The sequence below is a fragment of the Oryctolagus cuniculus genome, chromosome 4 (genome assembly GCF_051225735.1).
Source record: "Oryctolagus cuniculus isolate XC-2025 breed Fujian yellow rabbit chromosome 4, ASM5122573v1, whole genome shotgun sequence".
NCBI classification, from domain to species: domain Eukaryota; kingdom Metazoa; phylum Chordata; class Mammalia; order Lagomorpha; family Leporidae; genus Oryctolagus; species Oryctolagus cuniculus.
Window position 1 is genome coordinate 68,651,926 of NC_142870.1, and position 6,000 is coordinate 68,657,925.

The window sequence follows — 6,000 nt, forward strand, 5'->3', positions numbered from 1 at the left end:
ATCCATAAGCTGTACTTTGGAAATTTATATTCATTAAATAAAAGTTAAAAAAATTGAAGAATGAAAACCATATCATTAACTCAATAGATGCAGAGAAAGCATTTGATAAAACACAACACCTTTCATGATGAAAACTGTGAGCAAATTGGGTATAGAAGGTAAATTCCTCAACACAATCAAGGCAATCTATTACAAACTCACTGCTAGCATCATATTGAATGGAGAAAGGTTAGAAGCATTTCCAACAAGATCTGGAACCAGACAAGGATGCCCACTCTCCTTAGTGCTATTCAATACAGTCCTGGAAGTTTTAGCCACCGTAATTAGGTAAGAAAAAAAAATCAAAGGGGTACAAATTGGAAAGTAGAAATTCAAATGATCTTATTTGTAGATGACATGATTCTATACACAGGGAAACAAAGACTCCACTGAGAGTCTATTAGAACTCACAAGAGAACTTGGTAAAGTTGCAGGATATAAAATCAACACCCCAAAATCAATATCCTTTGTATACACAGACAATGCCATGGCCGAGAAAGAACTTATAAGGTCAGTAACGTTCACAAAAGCTACAAAAAATTGAATACCTTGGAATAAATATAGCCAAGAAGATGAGAATGATCTATAATGAAAATGACAAAACATTTAAAAAAAAAAAGAAATAGAAGAAGATACAAAAAAATGGAAACATCTTCCGTGGTCGTGGATTAGAAGAATTAATATAATCAAAATGTCCATACTACTGAAAGCAATTTACAGATCAATACAATCCCAATCAACATACCAATGACACTCCTTTCAGATCTAGAAAAAATGATGCTAATATTCATATGGGAACACAAGAGACCCTGAATAGCTAAAGCAATTTTGAATGCCAAAAGCAAACTGGAGCATCACAATACCAGACATGAAGACATACTACAGGGAAATTATAATCAAAACAGCCTGGTACTGGCATGTGCATGTTTCCATGTGATTTCTAAGTGGAACATAGTTTATTCCTGCTAGGAAGCTTAGTTTATCTTTTTGTTTTTGAAGATTTATTTATTTATTTGAGAGGCAGAGTTACAAAGAAAGAGAGAGAGAGAGAGAGAGAGGTCTTCTATCCGCTGGTTCACTCCCCAAATGGCCACAACGGCCAGAACTAGGCTGATCTGAAGCTAGGACCCAGGAGCTTCCTCCAGGTCTCCATACAGGTGCAGGGACCCAAGGAGTTGGACCATCTTCCACTGCTTTCCCAGGCCATCAGAGCAGCTAGATGGGAAGTGGAGCAGCCAAGACGCAAATTGGCACCTGGGATGCCAGGACCACAGACAGAGGCTTAACCCACTGTGCCACAGAGTCGGCCCCAGTTTTGTTTATCTTCACAACCTACCATGTAATTACACCTTTGATATTTACTGTGGCTATAGTCACAACAGGTTTTCCTTTATGCAGACCTCAACTACGAAATGACTGAGAAGCAGCAGATATTAGTCCTTCACAAAATACATTGGATCAGAACAAAAGATCTCCAGGTCAAAACTTGTGCTTTAATATCATTCCCATGAAGCCTTTGTGGTATCACAGCATGTTCCGGTCATTGTGATCAGATTTAAAGAAAGCTTTTAAAACCATGGCAGATTAGCAGCATCTAGTCATCCTTGAATGAAAGCATTATTTTCGAAATGTGATCCAAAACTGACATCACACAGAGTCATCTGCAGACATTTCTGCTCCTGTGGTTACTCTTGTGGTGCAAAATATTTATGTGAACAGATTTTTCCATAAAAGGAATATTAAAAAGATATTCTCATATATCCCCTTTTTACTGTCTTTATGGCCTTGCTTCAGAAGGGTTGCCAGGCACTTTCACAGCAAGGACCCCTTGGAAGAAACATCCACGAAGGAAATACAGGACAGTTAATTGCCAAATCTAGTCCGGCGCCGCGGCTCACTAGGCTAATCCTTCGCCTGCGGCGCCGGCACCCCGGCTTCTAGCCCTGGTTGGGGCACTGGATTCTGCCTGGGTGCTCCTCTTCCAGTCCAGCCCTCCGCTGCGGCCCGGGAAAGCAGTGGAGGATGGCCCAAGTGCTTGGGCCCTGCACCTGCATAGGAGACCAGGAGGAAGCACCTGGCTCCTGGCTTTGGATCGGTGCAGCACCGGTCGTAGCAGCCATTTGAGGGGTGAACCAACGGAAAAGGAAGACCTTTCTCTCTGTCTCTGTCTCTGTCTCTCTCTCTCACTGTCTAACTCTGCCTGTCCAAAAAAAAAAAAAATGCCAACTCTAAAATAATTTCAAAGTGCAGTTTCTAAATAGACTTTTCTAAATAACTGCATCGATTTAAGACGAAGCCGATGTACCTTCTCTGAAGTTAGAGTTGCAGTCTTTCCTTTGAGAGGTTGTTAAAGCTACAGGCATTCTCTGGGGTCTAGGTAGGTTCTAGAGAATTCCCAGGTCCAGAGAGATCAGCATCCTTCAAGAACCACAATGTAAGAGAAAGGGTCTTTGTTAACGCCTATGAATCTCTTTCACCTGCCCTGACACCTGCCTGTGATGAGAACAATTTCTTTTATTTTGACCTTTAGTCCTGACCCCTCAGGATTGACAGCTATCACAAACCATGGTGGGAACTGTGATTTCTCAATCATTAGGCTTAACATCACGCCACTTTAATTGTAAAGGTCTGATCTGCCTCCCATCCTTACTGCTCATCTTTAAACTCCAGGCCTTCCTTTACCTTTGAAAAATAATGGCAGCTTACTCTTTGTTCCAGGTTTGACACAGGAAGCTCATTCCTTCAGGTTTTGGCAAGATATACTCAAGTGAATGCATTATATAATGAACAGAGACAGCAATGTGGAGGAAAAGTAGCTGTCTGACTACAGCCATATGACTGTACACCTTATTTTTTTTTAAAGATTTATTTATTTATTTGAAAGTCAAAGTTACACACAGAGAGAAGGAGAGGCAGAGAGAGAGAGAGAGAGAGAGAGAGGTCTTCCATTTGCTAGTTCACTCCCCAATTGGCCGCAATGGCCAGAGCTATACCAATCTGAAGCCAGGAGCCAGGACTTCTTCTGGGTCTCCCATGCAGGTACAGGGGCCCAATGACTTGGGCCATCCTCCACTGCTCTCCCAAGCCACAGCAAAGAGCTGGACTGGAAGAGGAGCAGCTGGGATTCAAACCAGTGCCATATGAGATGCCGGCACTGCAGGCGGCAGCTTTACCCACTATGCCACAGCACCAGCCCCTGACTGTACGTCTTATAACCACCGCCTTTCCCTTGTTCCTCCAGCTTTCCCTTTTGCTCTACTTTTCTTCTTCCGATCTGGAGGATGTAGATCAGAATGAGTGAAGGAGAACAGATAAAATAAAACTGCAGGAATAACACAAAGGTATCTTCATTTGATGAGAAACAAACCAGAAAATCCACTAGGACCAGTGGAAAGACACAAACAAGTTTTACACAAATATGTAAATGAATCTTATCTATTTTGATAATGAAAATTAAGTTTTAGGAAATGTCTTGCAATGTCTTCTGTGATCAGTTAGCCACATCATATGTGTTGTATACAAACTGCCAAAGGAAGAAATACCTGAGTACAGCCCAAGAGTGCTTAGAAATTTCTAGAATCTTGCCATCTCTTCCCAGCATAAAGACTTTTTTGAAGATTGCAGCAGTTGATACATACTTATGGGGCTTCAATTATCAGGAACTCTAGAAACTTTGACAATTATTGATTTTGAGGTAATGTTAAAAAAAACTGAAGACAATAAATTAGAAAATAAGCAACACTAAAGAAGTGGGCTTATATATTTAACAAGAGACAGCAGTTGGTATAAATAACTCACAAAATCCCTGCAGGAGAACTTCAAAAATCAAGATTATTTTTCCAATATTTGGAACTTGATCAAAAGAATGTATTTTTAAAGTGAGACCAAAGCATTCAAATAAAGAGATAAGTGGTCAATTATCAACTTGGGAGCTCATATTGCCTTAATATCTGGAATTTTGGAAATATTAATTTGTGTTATAGACCCTACAATTTCATTCCTTTTATAAAATAGTGATAACTCACATAATTTTCCAACCACTTTATTTTCATTAAAAATGAAATGTCAACAACCTAAGATACTTTCCTGGGTAGGTACTTGGCACAGTTAAGAATCTGCTTGGGATGACTGAATCCCACATCAGAGTGCCTGGGTTTGAGTCCTGGCTCTGCTCCCATTCCTGCTTCCTGCTAATGTGCACCCTGGAAGGCAGCAGGTGATGGCTCATGTGTGTGGGTTCCTGTCACTCATATGGAGATCCCAATTGAATTCCTGGCTCCTGGGCATTTGAGGACTAAACTAGTGGATGGAAAGTCTGTCTCTCTGTCTTCCACTGCCTCTCAAATAAAAAAATAATACTTAAAAATAACAGTTCACACCTATTATGCAAAACTGATCCAAACTCAAGGGATATGGAGGGACAGTATATACTCAGGGGAGTGGGGTCCTTGCAAAAGGTGACATTACATTGCCACTCCATCATGGACCCAGCCCTGGGGGAATTGTGAAGGGGTTAGCCTCTGTCTCTAGTTCCTCTCTCTCAGGGTTTATCCCTCTTCATCCTTAGTTTCCTGCTTCCAACGGTTCTCTTCTTTAAGTAGGCATTGCCAGCCCCTACATTGGTGCTCTACCCTGCCTTCAAAGTCTCCATCACAATACCTCTGCACACTTTGTGGGGACAGTTAGCCAAGGCTGCGTCCAGCACTGCAGGGTGTCAGGTTAACCCAAAAGAGGAATGGCATTGCACAAATTAAGGAAGTGGGCTGAGATTAGAGATTTTAATGTAGGGTAACCAGGGGACACTCTGTCCACTGCCAAAGGTGGAGGCAGAAGCAGAGGCCCAGGTGTCTGGTTACTGCAAGTATTATCAATGGTAATGTGATTGATTAATCATAAAAAACATGGAGTTTCCTAAAAACAGGATTTCATGATGAAGGAGTTTAAACACAGAGAAACAGGGAACAATGGGGAGTTTTGGTGTTTACAGGAAAGACGTGTTTTCTTGGAAGCTGGGATTAAGAGAATAACCACAATGTGGAGGGCTCTTAAGGGGAACTGATTGTTAACTGGGGAGAGCGTCCCACTTGCTGTTTACAAGAGCCCACTGCATTTCCTTAGCTGCTCCAGATGCATGTCAAATGATCTTCGCCATTATTAACGTAACCTGACCTGTCACCTTTGCAATCTGTCCACATGTGCCTTCAGCAGAATTCAGGTCCTTCCGTGGTCTCCGAAATCTAGACCTCTAACAGAATTCAGGCCATGTGGTGGGTCCCAACAAGCCAACAGGATTTCCCTGCCTTTGTGATGGTGCTTATGGAGGCTGGCATCTTCAGGGACTTACCTTCCCATCTCCTAGGTGTTGGGACTTCTGGAAACAGTGCTTCTATGTTTGGTTTCCTAATGTAATACAGGGATATGGGACAAGAAAAGAATTGTGTGAAGAAATACCAGGCAGAAAGGAATTCATGACGGAGTCATTCCCATGGTTCCCTTCCTCTATCCTATCTCCCTAGGACCCAGTACCTTTGTATCCTCCTAGGGATCTTGTATTGTGATTGGTTTTAATATTCTTTTTTAAAAGATTGATTTATTTATCCAAAAAGCAGTGTGATAGGGAGAGAGAGAGAGACAGAGAGATATCTTCCATCTGCTGGTTCACTCCTCAAATGGCCGAAATGGCTGGAGCTGGGTCAGGACAATGCCAGGAGCCAACAGGAACTTCTTTTGTGTCTCCCATGTGGGTTCAGGGACCCAAGCACTTGGGCCATCTTCCACTGTTTTCCCAGGTGCATTAGCAGGGAGTGGGATTGGAGGTGGAGAATCTAGGACTTGAACTGGTGCCCATATGGGATATCAGCAGTGCAGACAGTGGCTTTACCCACTACGTCACAGAGCCAGGCCCTAATATTCCCTTTTGATCAGTTGAGAAAAGTAGAGATTTTTCAAAAGGCATTTTTA